Raw genomic sequence first — 16,059 nt, forward strand, 5'->3', positions numbered from 1 at the left:
GCCGAGGCTGGCCCACACACAACTGGTAAGTAGGTTATGGAACCGGGGCTTGAACCTAGACAGCCTCACTCCACAGCCGGCCCTCATACCCTCTGGACTCAAAGGCCCATGCATTTCAGGTGTTGGGAGGTGGGAATGAGCCACCTCCCTCAGAAGGGTGGAAGATGGGCACTTGATTTTGTGCTCTTCTATCACTATCTTGAAATTCTTAATAATTTTTTAACTAGAGCCCCATATTTGCAGTTTGCACTGGGCCCTGCAAATGATGTAGCCAGTACTGGGTACGGGTTTTGCTATTATAACAAAGAGATCCAGAAACACACTGATTTAAACAAGACTGAAGTTTCTTTCTCTATTAACAGCACACAGGTAGGCACTTCAGACAGTAAGATGTCTTTTCCATCTTCGACATGTGGCTTCCATCTTTGGGTCCAAGATAACTGTCCCTTCTCACCACTCCCTGGTGATGGCAAGAGGAAAGAAGCCTGGGAAGCACATACCTGGCCTTCAAGGTCAGGGCCTGGCAGTGGCACCTGTCTCTGCTACTCTCATCCCATCGGTCAGAACAAGATCACATGGGTACACTCAGCCCCCGGGAGCTAAGAAATGCACTCTTCAGCTGGACAGTTTTGCGCTGAGACAAAGCTCTATAATAACTGGCACTTTGACACACAACCAAATCTTCAGGCTCCGGCATTCTCTGGCTGATGTTCTCATGCCAACCAGCCATCCCCATCTCTGCAGTCTCTAGAAAGCCAAGATGCATTCATGGAACTCTTCAGAATAAAGAGGGTCTATGTTGACAAACCCCCAGAACTGTGTGTGAAATTGTATGCACAGTTGTATGTTCTTAGGAGAAGGTTTATGGGGTTCTCAATGGGCTCTGCGCCATCCTCCTCCTCACCCTCAGCCCTGCTAGAGTGTAAAAGCCACCAGCACAAAGGCTTCCGTGTTGAGGTGTGTTTGGGCAAACAGGAACATAGTGAAGCTAAATCAGGAAAGAGCTGTTGGCTGCAACTGGGATTAACCGCAGCAGAGGTCCGCAAACGGCAGCCCGCCACCCATTTTCGTAAATAGAGCTTTGCCAGAATGCAGCCAGATCCACCCATCATACATCGTCTGTGGCTGCTTTCGTGCTACAACAGAATTGTCGAGTAGTGACTGCAAAGCCTGAAATAGTGACTACCTGCGCCTTTACAGAAAAAGTTTGCCAACTCCTAAATAATTTATACCTAGATAAGTGAGTGCTCACAGCTTCCGTCTGAAAACCCGGGGAGGTCTCCCCTCTGGAATCTGGCAGCTGAAAGGTCTCTGCGTGTGTTCAGAGTTAGAGGCCGGTGGCAACTCGAACCCCCCAAATGATGATGATGATGGCAATGGTGCTAAGATTTTGTACAATACGTTCCCATCCACCTAGAATGTCACAAGAGGCATGTGAGGAGCGCCACCGCGGAGTCGGCCTGAGCTGTGCTGGAGTCCTAGCTCACGTTCTCCCTAGCTTACAAGTTCTTTGTTTGGAATCTCAGTTGCATGGTCTTTAAAATGTGGCTACTAGGTGAGGCCCGGCAGGGTGACAGATGCACTATGCAGCTCAGAGGGCCAGGCTCAACACACGTTAGCACCTGGAGGGGAACCTTTGAATGTCATCCCGCAGGTTGGCCAGGTTGGCCGGAGGTGGGCACATGTGGCCTGAGTGGCCAGTTGAGGCTTCTGCGGTTTTCTTTTGGGGCCTGATTTTCACCCAGCAGCTTATGTCAAGGGAGCTGGTTCTCACCCCAGCTCTGCCATCAACTCACTCTGTGGCCCTAGGCAAGGTCTTAACCTCCTGGGCCTATTTTCTCCTTGGTGTCATGACGGGGCTGCTTAGCTGGTTTCTAACACTGTAATATTCTTTGATTCCCACCCTGTGATCACAGTGGCTGCTTTCTTCTGAACTCTCTCCAAGTTTTCCTCATTCTTCAGAAAGAATACCTCCTGGTGCCTGGAAAAGGGCCTAGCCAGGACCATACTTAGAGGGCCTATTACTCTGTGGGTCCCCCGGGCTCTGTTCCTGTCCACGATCACAGCGTTGACGCCAACGATCTGACTCACGGGGCTGCACTGCCCGGACATCAAGGGACTTCAAATTAGGGGATAAGACACTGGTGCAGTTTAATAGGATGAAAGAATAATGTGGCCTTGTTAGGAACACAGTAAAAGTGAGCTTTTATAATGCCAAGGGTGCACTGACTAATTGGACATCCTAAGTCTCTGAGAGCTAAGAGCAGTGGCTAAGAACACAGCCACTCTGTCAGACTGATCTAAAGTCATTTCTTCCTCTAGCACTAACTGGCTGTAGGACGTTGGCCCTCAGTGGTCTTGTTTTCTCAAAAGTAAAATAGAATAAGTAAGGGCACCAAGCCAATGGTGTCATTGCAAGAATGAAATTAAAAAGAATGGAATACTGCAAGAACAGAGTAATCAGAAACTCCCAGACTTTCCTGTCCAGTGGCCTGAGGATCTCAGGAATGTTCCTCATGGTGCCCTTGGTAAAAAGAAATACCTAAAAGTTCCACACGTCAAGCAGTTAGTGCCAAAGGATTTAATGAGTATCTACATACTAACAACATAGCAGCAGTTTGAAGAAAAAAGTACACAAAAATAGAAAGAATAATAATATTTTTGTTTCATTCTTAAACGGCCCTATTTACTGATGAATGGCATGTGTGTTTGCTGGGTGTGCCACAGCAAGCCCTGGGAGCAGAGTGGACACCACCACCCTCGTTTCCAAGTCCACATTGATCTTCTCGCTCTACTTGCGTTTTATTACAGCAACTGCTGGAAACCAAAGCTATGAAAGCATCAAAAACATCATAGCACAATCTAACGCAAAAGCGGGGACCACCTTGAGCTAGTAGCTCACACAGTGTGCTACAGATACCATACGCCACTGTGTTCTGCTCAAAATGTGAACTAGCCTGCAACACGCTTTGCGTTTGCTGCAGGGCCCTGGGGAGCCTTGGCCCTCAGTTTGGGGATGGGCCCTGGGAACTGTTTATTCTTCCGCATTCTCTTCTCCCTCCACCTCACTCCTGCTCCTTATCACACTTCCTCCCCTTCCTCTCTTCTGCTTCTAGTAACTACCAACCTTTAGAGACTACCTCAGATTCCTCCTGTGTCTCCAGCATCCAGCACCAGGCTCTGGAGCAAAGGGTAGGAGGTTTTCTAATTGTCTGAAATGAAATGAATGAAAAGCCTGTTTGTCTCCATCAGCACTAACCACCCTTCTCAGCGTATCCTCCCTTCCCTGGACCAAGGAAACACCGTCCAGGGAACGTGACCTGAACCTTGCATGTGTCCAAGTCATTACCTGATGGTTCGATTTGCAAAATTTGACAAATATTCTCAATTGTGAGCTCACTTTCTTGTTAATTTCCCTTTGCTTGAGTGTGGGAATAGTTCCACCTGATACTATATTAGAATTAGCTGTGCCCCAATTAATAGGCCTTTCTGACAGAACAGTGTTTTTCAGAGTGGGGTCCTCAGACCACCTGGGGGAATTGTCCACAGGCAACTGATCAGATTAACTGACTTTTTTTTTTTTTTTTTACATTTCTTTAAGCAATCTCTCCAGGCCGTCTGTATGCCCACTACCTTTGACATCCACTGATATTTAATTTGGAGAATTAATATCAAGCATCTGTTGTATAACAAGTCAAATACCATTCAACATCAAGCTCAACATAACCCAAAGAACTGAGTTTTCTGAGGATGATGTTTATAGGATGGTGTTTCCTGAAAGCAGAACCTGTTGCTTAAATCCTCTGGGGCTTGGGGCCTTTCCCCAAAAGGTCTTAATCCAGGGAACTTTCTAGACAGAGGCCTCACTGCCATCCCGCAAGTATCCAGAATCTCCCCAGTCTCTGTGTAGGGTTTCACTGAGCTGGGCTCTATTTCTCAGTCTGAACCTCAGTAACGTCCTCTGTAAAACAGATGTAAGAGCCTACACGTGTCTATAAACTGTCCTTCGCGGCCTCTAGAACACAGGTGAACACTTCTTGCCCTTTCTTGAGATAACAGGAACTTTTAGAACTTGTACGTAAAAGTAACTTGATCATTTCCCTTGCCTTTGGCTGAGGGAAAGGAATGTTTACGAACCCTCCAAAGAGTTGTGGTGACCTGTGCCTCGGCCCAATGCCAGCATCCTCCTCTTCTTTACTCATTCCCAGAGAACTGGATATTCTTTCTCAATACCCATCCCCAGGTCTCCTGAGAGCACCGCACCAACCGACTCTCTCTTGGTTCACTCCCACAGTCCTCTGTGCCTATTACACAAATAGACCAATAAAAATATTAATATGTTACCAGAGTTACATAAAACATGAAGATGATACTTTTTGTAATATTTCAAGTTTTTGAGAAAATCAAATGACATAAAGGAATCTCAAAATAGTGGGCAAATTAAGGTATCATTTGTCCAACCTACTTCCTAAACAGCTCACGAAAGTGTTCCCTCTTCTGGAATCTCAAGACTTCTACCTTCGTTCAGGTCTCATCATTTTTCTTAAATCCCCTCACCCAATCTTTTCTCTTCGAGCCTTTCTCCGTTCTGCCAGAATAATCCTTCTTAAAAGAAATTCCATCAGCCTGAGCAAGAGTAAGACCCTGTCTCTACGGAAAACAGAAAAATTAGCCGGGCCTGGTGGTGCATGCTTGTAGTCCCAGCTACTCAGGGAGGATTGCTTGAGCCCAGGAGTTGGAGGTTGCAGAGAGCTCTGATGACGCCACTGCACTCTAGCCCTGGTGACAGAGTGAGACTCTGTCTCCAAAAAAAAAAAAAACCACAAAGAAAGAAAGAAAAGAAAAGAAATTTGATCACATACTTTCCATAAGACCTCCCTCGAGCTTCCAAGTGCCCCCAAAGAGCTGTCCCAGCAGTGTGGCAAGATGATCAAGGCCCTCTTGGCCAGCCCAGCTCCTGCCCCCTTTCACTTGCGCCAGCCTGTTTGCACAAAACACGCCACATGCTCCTCCCAAGTGATTCCCTCCACACACTCCCTTCGCATGCTCAGACATGGCTGTGCCCCCTGCTCGGCCTCCTTTCCCATCCCTCAAGGGTCAGGGGTCCCCCTGAGCTACCTAAAAACCTGGTAGGAACCGCTCCACAGCCTGCTCAACCCTCGGTCACTGCTGGTGAGAGCCACGCTCGGATACTCACTCTTGGAAAGACAACTTGGAAACATCTATCAAAATGGTTTGAGAGTGCGTATTTCCACCCAGCCACTTCTACCTCTGGGAATTTGCTATATGTTTACTATGCACTCCCCATACAAGTGTCAAAGAAATTTTACAAAGATATTGATTGATGCATGATTTGTTACAGTAGGAAAAAAATAGGAAATGGCTGTTCTATCAATGGGATCTGATGATGTACAGTTAATTATAATAACAATAAAGGAGATAAAATGATCCTCAAACTAATTGAGTGAAACTATGCAGCGTGTGCCCTAAGGGTAAGTTTATATGCAAGTGATATCTGCACTGACCTCTGCAGGGGGGACCTAGAAACGGTGCAGGGCTTCTGGGAGGAAAACCGCAGGATTAGGAGGAAGACTTACTTTTCACGCTAAACTATTTTGGAACTGTTTCAATGTCTGCTATTTGCATGTTTACTCATTAAAAAAAATAATGCTAAGCATGTTTTGACAAACGCTGGGGAGGCACCAATCCCTCTGTAAAGCTTTCTTGAATGTCCCAGTCTAGAAATAATCACTTCCTAGTCCATACCTTTGACATCCATCCACTGGTGGGTGCTCTACCCGACAGGTGATCATCTGGACTCCTCACCTCCCATCCGGGGAGGCGCCCAGGAGTAGGTTCTGTGCATGCTCCCGCGCCCAGCCCAAGCCCAGAGTGGGTCTCAATACATGTCATTTGAACAGACTAAGCCGTGAGCTCTTGCTGGGTGCAGAACGAAGCACTGGGAGTAATTCCCTGCCCTCACGGCACTTGCAGACTCCCGGAGGAAAGAGCGCACGTGTGGGCCAGCAGGACGCGATGCCAGAAGCAGCGCCAAGGCAGGCAGAGCCCGGCTGTGGGAGCAGAGGCAACGCTGTGCGTCAAAGGATGTAACTAGGTCACATCAGCGGTGACTCGGATGACAAGACCCCTCGGCAAATTAGTTAGCAGTCGCCTTTAGAGGGCCATGGATGACATGGGACTTCTGGAGACCTCCTCGGCTCTGCAGTTCAATGTGAAGCCAACCACAGTCATTTATGCTCCCGCCAGACAGCACCAGGCATTTACAGGCGATCCCGCTGAGTCTGCCCTGCAACTCCAGTCACGTGGACGCCATTACTATCCTGCTCTGGACATGAGGAGACGTCACAACACAGGCCAGGGGCAGAGGTGGTAAGCGCAGCACCGGGAAGGAACGCAAGTCTGTTTGGCCCCAGAGGGGCTCCCCTCACCCACTGTAACACAGAATGATATGTGAAGGTAAAACCTGGATGTGGGCAAGGAGTCAGCTTTTCCTGTGTTCCCACCCGACACACGGGAGAGTGACAGCACAGCGGTGGCCAATCCTGTGCTCTTTCCACAACTCCACGGCAAAGGCAGCCGTCAGTGGGATGGAAACCCACTCGTGACTTGCCGTCGCACTTAGGGTAAAGCCAAACCTGGGAACCAGAAGCAACATGATCCCTGTCCCTGTGTTCAACAACACTAGGCCTGGCCACACTTCCTAGTCCGTGTTCCAACAGCACTGACAGTGAGCAAAGAGAACCGGACCGTGTGTTCTGAGGAAGACTTGCTCCTTGCAGATAAGTCTTTGAACCAACGGAAAGAGCTTATGTACGAAGACAAATGACAAGCCTCACTTTAAGACTCTCTCCTCACTGTGTTCACAGATCTAAGGCTACTATGTCATAACTGTGCCCAATCCCAACTAATTCTCTGCCTTATAAGACCAGCCTTACACAATCCGCTAGCCCAGGCCCCAAAACTCTATAAATATCCTTCCCTGCCCTCCCACTCTGAGACATTACTAAAACTCTGTTAAGGTTTACCATTGCAGTAGGTCAAGTAGACTTAGCTTTGCTTGATAAATATGGCTTGTTTTGCTTTGGATTATTTTCTTTTGTTTTTGGTGGTCTTCTGGGGGAATTCATAGTTGGCATTTTCTTGCCATGGCCTATAAGAAGTCATGTGTCTTCTGGCTTCTACTTATCTTGCTGGTGTCTCGTCTCCCTGCTCTCTGAGTTCTAACCCCAGAGGCCCTCGGTCAGTTCTTCGATCATGTCCTGCTTCTCCTGCCACAGGGCCTTTGCACATACCATCCTCCTTCCTGACCTTCTTTACCTGGTTAGCTCTTACTCTTATTTCAAATTTCTTCAGCGTCACTCCTCTTGGGAAGCCTTCCTTCCCTGTGCCCGTGGCTAAGCCAAATCTCTCTGTAATTTGCTCTTTCCAGACATTTATTGCTACTATAGCAGTTATAATTCTACCTTTAGCTTTTGGTTGTCTGATTGCCATGTCTTCCTTTCTAGAGTGTAAGCCCCCCAAGGGCCAGCACTGTGTCTGTGTTAATCCCCCGTCCCTTGAACCTCGCCTGAAGCATCACAGGTGCACAGCAAAGAGTTCTTGGGTAAATAAACGAGTGGATCGATAGATGAGTGACAGCAAGACTCCACTTTTAATGATATCTCACAGTGTGTGTTTGCATCAGTGTGTGTGTTTCGCTTGTTCGTAGCTTAAAAAGGGGGATGTGGCAGATGGAGGAATGAGGCTGGCACTGGCAGCAGGGAGAAGGCAGGAGTCTAGAGGACCCTCCTCTGGGTTTTGCTCTGGAGCTTATGCACCTGGACACACTGAAGTCCCACCCAACTCCAATGTCCAGCCATCTAGTGAGAGCTGAAGGGGTTTGGAAAAGTCCCACGTGTTTCTGTTCCACTGGAGGCTAAGTTGGAAAATCACCAGCTCAAACGAGAAAGAGAAATAACCTCTAATATTCTATTCAAATCAGCAAATATGAGCTTCTCCGTATCACAGCTTTGAAATTGGACAATTGGCCTGTCTTGGCATGGAATTTTCTAGATTTTTAAGACAATCTACCTCTTAAAATGTCTGACAGTGGCTGGAGAGCTTCCTCCCGAGCATAACCCACAGACCTGGTTTTGCACAGACAGTTCCAAGTTCCCGGTCTCGGAACTGCTGAGGCACATAAATGTAACCAGGACAACTAGCCGTCTTTTCTTCTCACCTGAAGACCTGTCTCATGTTCTTACATTTCAAGCTGGGAACATTCCCACCATCAATTTTTAAAAGTATATTACTAAAAAAAAAAAAGAGGGAGTCATTCATTTTGTTGTTTATGACTTCATTAAGACATAGCTGACAGCTAATCAGCTTTACCTATGAAAGAGTGCAATTTGATGAGTTTTGACATATGTCTACACCTATAAAACCCTCAACATCAAGATAACGAACATGCCCGCCCTCCAAAAACTTCCTGAGATCCCTTTACGATCCATCTCTTCCCTTCCCCCATCTACACACAATCATTCATCTGCTTTCTGCCACCATAGATCAGCTTGCATATTTAAAAATGTCAATTTCTATTCTAATTTAGAACTTCTCTTCCCCCGCCCCCCACAACTGCAAAGAATGCAGCAGAAAGCAGCAAAGGGTAACACGCCTCTGAGCCTGAGGTCTGCCTTCCCTGGGCAGCCACTGGTGACCCGCTGGGCTCTCCGGATGGGACTGGAGCCCAGCCTGCTTCACTGCGGGGAGGGAAGGCAGGACAAAGGAACCTCCTTGGTTTCTGCCATCACATAATCCCTAAAAATGGGGAACCAAGAAGTTAAGCCAGACAGTGGGTTTAATAAGCCCTCCCTTGCCCAGCCAGGCTCCTCAAGGTTACTTAGGAAATTCTGAGTTTGACCCATTTTCAGGCCCTGGATTGGTTTGGAGGAACAGAAGCAGATTCTCTACTTGGAAGAATGATCAATAAAGATGGGTGGAATAGGTCCTTCTAGGCTGGGTCTTTCTCTTTTAATTCAAAAGTAACAATCTTTACATTTCACTTTAAAAACTTGCTAAGAATTTAGAGAGGGAGGGAGGCTTCTCCTGAAGGTTCTCTGGCAGCTAGCAACAGAGCAATTTGCAGGCAATTTACAGCTGTGTCTGCTTGGTGTTCACATGGAAAACAAGGTGTTGACTGTTGACATACTTCTTGGCGAAGGCTGTTTGAACAACTCATTCCTTTCCAGGCAGTTCTCAGGAGCCTCTGGACCCCACGAATGAGTCACGACCTGCCAAATGCCAATCAGATTTGTAACGAGGCTCCTACCAAGCTTAGCTTCTAAAAATATGCACACTGCACATACACACATCTATTTCTTCAGTATTACCCGGGAACGAAACACCCCTTTGTGCTTCAGAGGAATAAGCAATCCTTCACCAAAAGGTCAGACCCTCAGTTGGGCAGAACCTCTTCTAACTTTGGGCAGTTCTGGCAGCAGTAGCTGAGGCAGCAACTGTCATAGTAGCCAGTGTGAGCGTTTACCCAGGGCTAGGAATTATGCTAAACCGATTCACTGGTATTATCTTGTTCAATTTTTACAACAACCCTAAAAGATAAGAGCTCACTTCATCCCCATTTTAAAGAAGAGGAAATTGAGGCTCTGTGAGGTTAAGTGACTTGCCTGAGGTCCCTTTGCTGTGAGTGGAGCAGATAGGATTTGAAGCCTGGGCTGTTTGCTGAGACTGTAACCTCTAAACATCTGCCTTTGACTGATTGCCAGCAAGTATGCAGCTGCCCCTGACCCACCCAGACGCCCTTGCTGGATGGATGGCAGTCCTGGGGACTGCTCTGGGCTGACCACCCACCACACCCTGCACCACCCATGGCCAGGACTGAGGCGGAGCCTGGCGCCAGTCTCCTTGCCTTTGCAGGGGTTAACCCCTGGGGTGCAATTCCCGCTCTCCAGCATCAGCACTCAGCTAGACTTCTCTGGAAACCGCACTTTGGTCTTCTTCTTTCCCTGTCCTATCCTGCTTCCTCTGCTCCTTCCAGTTTTCCCGAAAAAACACTCCCCGGTAATGTACTTGCGTGAGAATCCCCTTCTCAGGCAACTGCTTCTGAGGAACTGGCCTGAGACAAAGCCATTCAGGAGGGGCAGGTTTACCATGAGGGAGACGACAAGTACAGTTCCCCTGAAGGACCTTCTCTCCTGGCCAGCTCAGGGCCTCAGAAGCGCTGTGGGGGGGATCGTGCTGTCTGCAGGGTGCAGGACAGTGCAAGCATGACAAGTGTTGGAAGCAGGAAAAAGGCCTCAAATCTTAGAGGGTGGCACTCATAGCACCTGCCTCCCGGAGGTGTGATAACTGTGGTAGGCACTGACGAAAAGCATTTTGGCACAGCCCCGGTCTCCTGCAACTCACCAAGTGAATGATAGATGTATTCAGATTCGGAAATTTCAGTAGAGGAAAGAATGTCTCCTGTCCCCCCTCCCTCGCCCAGCCTCAGGCACTGAGCAGAATCTCTGTAGAAAATCTTCACCCCGTGTGGGTCAGAGAACAGAGAAAGAGATAGAGAGATAGGTACCAATTGACCTCTTTGCCACATATCTAAATTTGGGCTGATAGGCTCAAATCAGGGAAAGTCTGAGATAATCTTCTGAATCCGAATGGTGCGGAACCGTATGCCCTGCTGACAATGCCGAGGAGGAGGTTGGACTGGAAGATCACAAGAGCTGGGTTTGAGATTCTCTGGGATCCTCATTGCAGAGGCCATGTGGTCCTTGAATAGGAGCCTGTCTACACCTGCTCCCCAGCCAGCCCGTCCTCACTGCCTTCACTGATTCCAAAGCACTCTCAGGTCCACCTTCCGCGCCAGCCTGGGCCACAGCACTCCAGGGCCTTCAAGCTCGATTCCACCCCACGTCTACGTCGTAGCTGAAGCTCCATTCCTTTACCCCTCCACGTGCTCCTCTAACACACGCTTGCTGAGCGATTGCTCTGTGCAGATCCCTATTCTAGACTCTGGGGACCCAGGGTGAGCTGGAGGCAGACTCCGAGCGAGGGAGGGAGCTGTGCCCACCCTGGAGCTCCCCTCTTTGCCCATTCTGTTCCCTCTGCTTCTCAGTGCCCGTCCCCTGGAAGGCTGACTCTGTACCCACCCTTCATGTCCCTGCTCATGTATCACTACGTCTTCCTCAAAGCCTCTGCTAACTCTTCCCTCCTTCCCCCTCAGCTGGGTCACACGCTCCTTTTCTTAAATTCTACCGTCCCTTGTTCCTCCCCTTTCAGAGCCTCACTGCAGAGCCCTGCACTGACGTGTTCACGTGCGCTCCTTGAGGACAGAGGTCGTGCCATTCATTCACTCAGTCCTTCCTTCCTCCATTCTTTGATGAGCCAGGCCCTGTGCTGGGGGCAAGGGGTTCAGCAGTGGTTCACTGCAGGCAGGCTCTCTGTCCTGCCTTCATGACAGTCACGTCCCAGTGGGGGGCCAGGTGCAAAGTAACGCATTTGAGGATTCCCACACTTTAGCAGATGGAGAATCGTTCCTTTTTGAGTTCATAAAATAAATGTTCTTTCTTTCAAGCTAGAGATTGGGGACTATGATTATGTTATTACAGAATAAAATGAACTCAAGTAGAAATCTGACAATTGTCTCACCAAATCCAAAGAACCATAAAGAGTGACACCTCTTCAGTTTGGGCTATATAGAGCAGGGGTCCAAACACAGGCACGGACAGGGGCCCAGAAGGCCACATGCCTCTGTGACTTGCCCAAGACCATTGCCTAACACTGCCCTTGTCAGAGGCTGTGGTCAGCAAGAGAGTTGCCCCACGCAACACGAAGGGGCCCCTCCTCAGCTAGTTTGCTTCTTTCCCTAAAGGAAAGTGGACCAGAATTGTTCTTTTTTCCAATTTCTCAGCAGAAGATAAAACTGTGGAATCTTAAATTTGATCTCCAGATTTTCACAAGTCAGTTGTTTTAAACAGCCGAACAAATAAAAATAGTATGTAAATAAATATCTGCAATATCTAGTACTGATCCAGCCCAGCATCCAAATCCCAACTGGAGACACTTCTCTACAGTTAGTACTTCCTGCTTGAACAAACCCAAAAATGGAAAAGAAAGAAAAAAAAATAACAACAGCAAACAAATCCCCCCAAAACAAACAACACATAGGAGGAACCGGACAAGGCCGAGAAACTGAGCTCTCTTAACCAGTATGTCCTTGGCTAGACAGCCCCACTCCCCCTCGTAAACACTCAGGTTGTGGGGAAGGGTTGGGAGTAGGGGTCTATGTGACCAGGAAAAACCTCCTGGCTCGAGGGAAGAGCCGGGCCTGACACCAGTGACCTCCGCAGACGGCCACTCGAGGCCGTTACCGCGAGGGGAGTCCTTGTGCCTCCGCAGCAGGGCGTTTCAATGCAGAGCGGCCGGCCGGGGTGCAGCGGTCGCTTCCTGGCGGGGGGCCTGCTGGCCTGGCCTCTGCGCTTCTGGCCAGTATTCATTTAAAGCCAGGCGCTCTCTGACCTATTGGGTTACATGCAAAGCACAAATAAACTTCCTGGAATAATTAATAGAGGAAATTGGAAAGGAAGGAACAATCTATCAATTATCAATAGGCGGCTCACAGGAACTCGGCAAATTACATAGTTAAAATGGGTAATGGAGATGAAAAGAAAACGATGGGATTTTGAGAAGTATTCCTCCATGACGCAGCCGATTAAAGGAGCAGGCTGCTTTTCTTGGTCCCCCAGGAATGTGCCAGAGCGAGCAAGGTTGAGGGGAAAGGGACAGGGGATGCTAAAGAGGCCAACTTCGCCCGAGGACACGGCCTTCCACCTGGGAGCCGCCAGGGCGGGGAAGCGTGGCACGGGGCTTCCCACACCCGGGGTCTGCGTGGGGGGCTGGCACAGAATGAAATGACTGTGGGCTGAAAAATAGAGAGGAGGGAGGGTGGACAGGGGCAGAGGGATGAGAAACAGCATAGTGGGTACAATGTCCACGATTCTGGTGATGGTTACCCTAAAGGCCCAAACTCCACCCCTACTACAATATATCCATGTAACAAAACTGCGCTGGTACCCCTTAAATGTATACAAATAAAAAAAAAAAAGGAGAGAAAAATGGAGAAACGATTCCCTTCTCAATTGTAAGAGCTGGCGTTGTTGACCTCTAAGGACCAGGCAGAGGGAGCACACAAGAATTAAACGTGTTATTCCATTTAGTTCTTCCACTTCCTTTGTGAGATAGTGATACTTTGGAAGCCACTTTTACAAGTGAGGAAACTGAAGCATAGAAAAGCTAAGTCACTTGCCCAAAGACACGCAGATATGAAAATATGGAGCCCGGACTGTCCCCTAGGCCTGGTGATGCAGAATATAGCAGGCAGGGTGCCCTGGCCGCCCCCGGAGTTAACAGGATGTTTGCTCATCTCAAGGGTCCTTCTGAGGATCGAATGAGATAACACAGGGACAGCTCTCGGCTCAGTGGTCTGGCATGTACTGTGCCCCCAGTGAATTCTCTGCTCCCTTCCCAGTGAGATACACGGGCTCAGGGAGGCTTTCAAGCTGGTGTGTCTCAACTCCTTTATGTTAGAGGGGAACCTGGAGAGGGTAAGTATCGTCCAAGGGCATGTAGCAAGCTGCAGCAGAATTGGCACTTCAGTTGAAATCTCTAGGATGTCTGAACTAACTAAAAGTCCCTTACCGGTCCTCGCTGGGTGGGACAGGAGCTAGCCTTCTCAGTGTCTGGCTACGTTTCCAAGTGTTCCAGTCCAGAAGACACGAATCAGACCCCAGTGCCCTCGAACTCATTGCGTCACTGGACAGCTGGTCACGGAGCATCTCCCGTCTGGGTGCTGAGGGTCCACAGCAGTCTCCAAGTCAGACTCATGCCCTGCTCTCATGGAGCTTCCAGTCTAGAGAGGAAGACAGGCATTGTTCAAATAATTGCCCAGAGAAATATAAATTTGCAACCATTTCACGTGCTATGAAGGAACAGCTCACAGGCTGGGGAGCATCTGCCTGTTTTCTAGTTTACTGAGGGCGTGCTCACTGGTGCCCTGCCTCCTGTCTCTCTCTCCAACAGTCTCTGAGTGGCTTCTGGATTAATCCACCTAAATCCCTAAATCCAAATTCTGATGTCACTCCCAGCTTTCAAACCTTCAGTGGCTCCCCACTGCCCAGAGAGTGAGATGTAAACATCTCAGTGTGGCAGTCAGAGCTCCCAGTCAGCTTTCCAACCTTCCACGTGGCCCCATTCCCGGAGCCAGACCCAGGGTTTCCTACTGCACTGCCCTGGTCGGTAAGACCGTGCTCACCGAGGACACGGAGCCCAGGAGGACTTCCTGATGGAAACCCCAACCCACCGTCCTCCACAGCCTGTGCCAAATGCCTCTCTTCCAAGAAGGCTTCCTTCATCTCCCACCACTTAATCATCCACCTTTGGTTCTTCCTTGTCTGAGAACCCTCATGCTGCTCCTTCTTGCATCCCGAATATGTAGGGATTTTTCTTACATTCCCAACTTGAGAATGGATTCCTCAGGGTAGGGTGGAGACATAACTGTTGTATTCATTTTTGTGTTGTTCATTGTTGTGCTATTCTTCTGTGTTGCTCAATAAGCATGAATTGGATTAAATCGGTGCCAAAGGGCAGGGTAGAGATAAGAGTTCTACTCCAAAAAAGGATGATTAATTTATTTTTTTCTTAAAACTTAGCCAGTGCTGCTGTGTGCCAGGCCGCACAATGGAGACTGGAGGTGGAGGGTGAATGAGATGTGCCCCTGGTGCTTGAAGAGACAAGGCTGAGGGTAAGGCAGACACCGCAACGTGGCCCATGGGGACAATAGCAACAGAGACTTGCATTGGCTAGGTACGCCCACGTGCCCAGACTGTGCTAGACTCTTGGCATTCACTATCTTGTTTAACCCCCAGAGCAATCCCACGAGTTAGGTTCCTGTCACTTCCATGTTGCAGATAGGGAAGCCAGAGCTGATAAGGTTTCAGCTGACTTGCATAGGGTCCTGGCTAGGAATTGCCTTCAGTGGTCTGCTCCTGAAGCCCCCAGCATGCAGTCTAGGATAGGAAGTCCAAGGCTGGCTCCTTGGCTCCACAATGCCACCCGGGACCAGGCATCTCCTGTCCTTCAGCCCAGCCATTCCTGGTGTGTGATCTTCATCCTCCCTCTTGTCACCTGTGGTGGGAAGATGTATGATGCGCACCCAGCATAGCACCCATGAGCTACACAAAGAGTAGGAAAAGAGAAGACAGTGAAAGTCACAGGCTAGTTAGTCTGCACTGTAAAGAGTTTTTGGGAATTCCTATCCACTAAACTCCATCTACGTGCCATTGGCCAGAGCCATGTCATTTGAGCACTCTCAAATGCAGGAGAGGCAGGAAATGCAGTTATGCAGCTGGACTCATTGCCAGGCCAAACAAAACTGGCATTGCTTGAGTAAGAAACAAGGGAGAATGGATATTGGGTGAGCAGTGAGCAGTGTCTGCCACCCACCCTACTTCCAAGCCTGGACTTGAACCAGTGATGTGCTAATAAACACTCATTTGGCCAGCAGGAGTGAAGAGGAGAAGAGCACTCTGATCCGTGACATTTGCCAGTCCCTGCAGTGCAAATACTCTCATCATGGATAAATTCAAGCTGCCAACATGACGGCAAATGGCTCACAAAATTCCTGAAGATCTAATGATCGGCTCTCACAAGCTGGTACAAGCCAACTCCACAATGTCACTGACATGAACCTGCCTAACTCCAAGTGAACACTCTTTACTAGGACACTTTAGCAAATGTCATGGAGCACAGAGAAGGAAGAATTAACTGCCCAGGGCAGTTAATTGTCTGCCCAAGGACCAGGCAATTCTTGAACTTTGGAAATCTATCAAGGCAGAAAGGCCACCATGAGCTCAGGTGTGCCAAGTACTTACTGACTCGGAGGCAACTGAGAGCTGCCCACTTCCAGGCAGCTTTTGAATGAGTCAGAGCCCCAAGGCAGAAAGTCCTGAGCAAGGCGACTAGTACCTAAAACTGAGAGGAAAAGGAAAAAAA

The sequence above is a fragment of the Lemur catta genome, chromosome 5 (assembly GCF_020740605.2).
Source record: "Lemur catta isolate mLemCat1 chromosome 5, mLemCat1.pri, whole genome shotgun sequence".
Taxonomy (NCBI): domain Eukaryota; kingdom Metazoa; phylum Chordata; class Mammalia; order Primates; family Lemuridae; genus Lemur; species Lemur catta.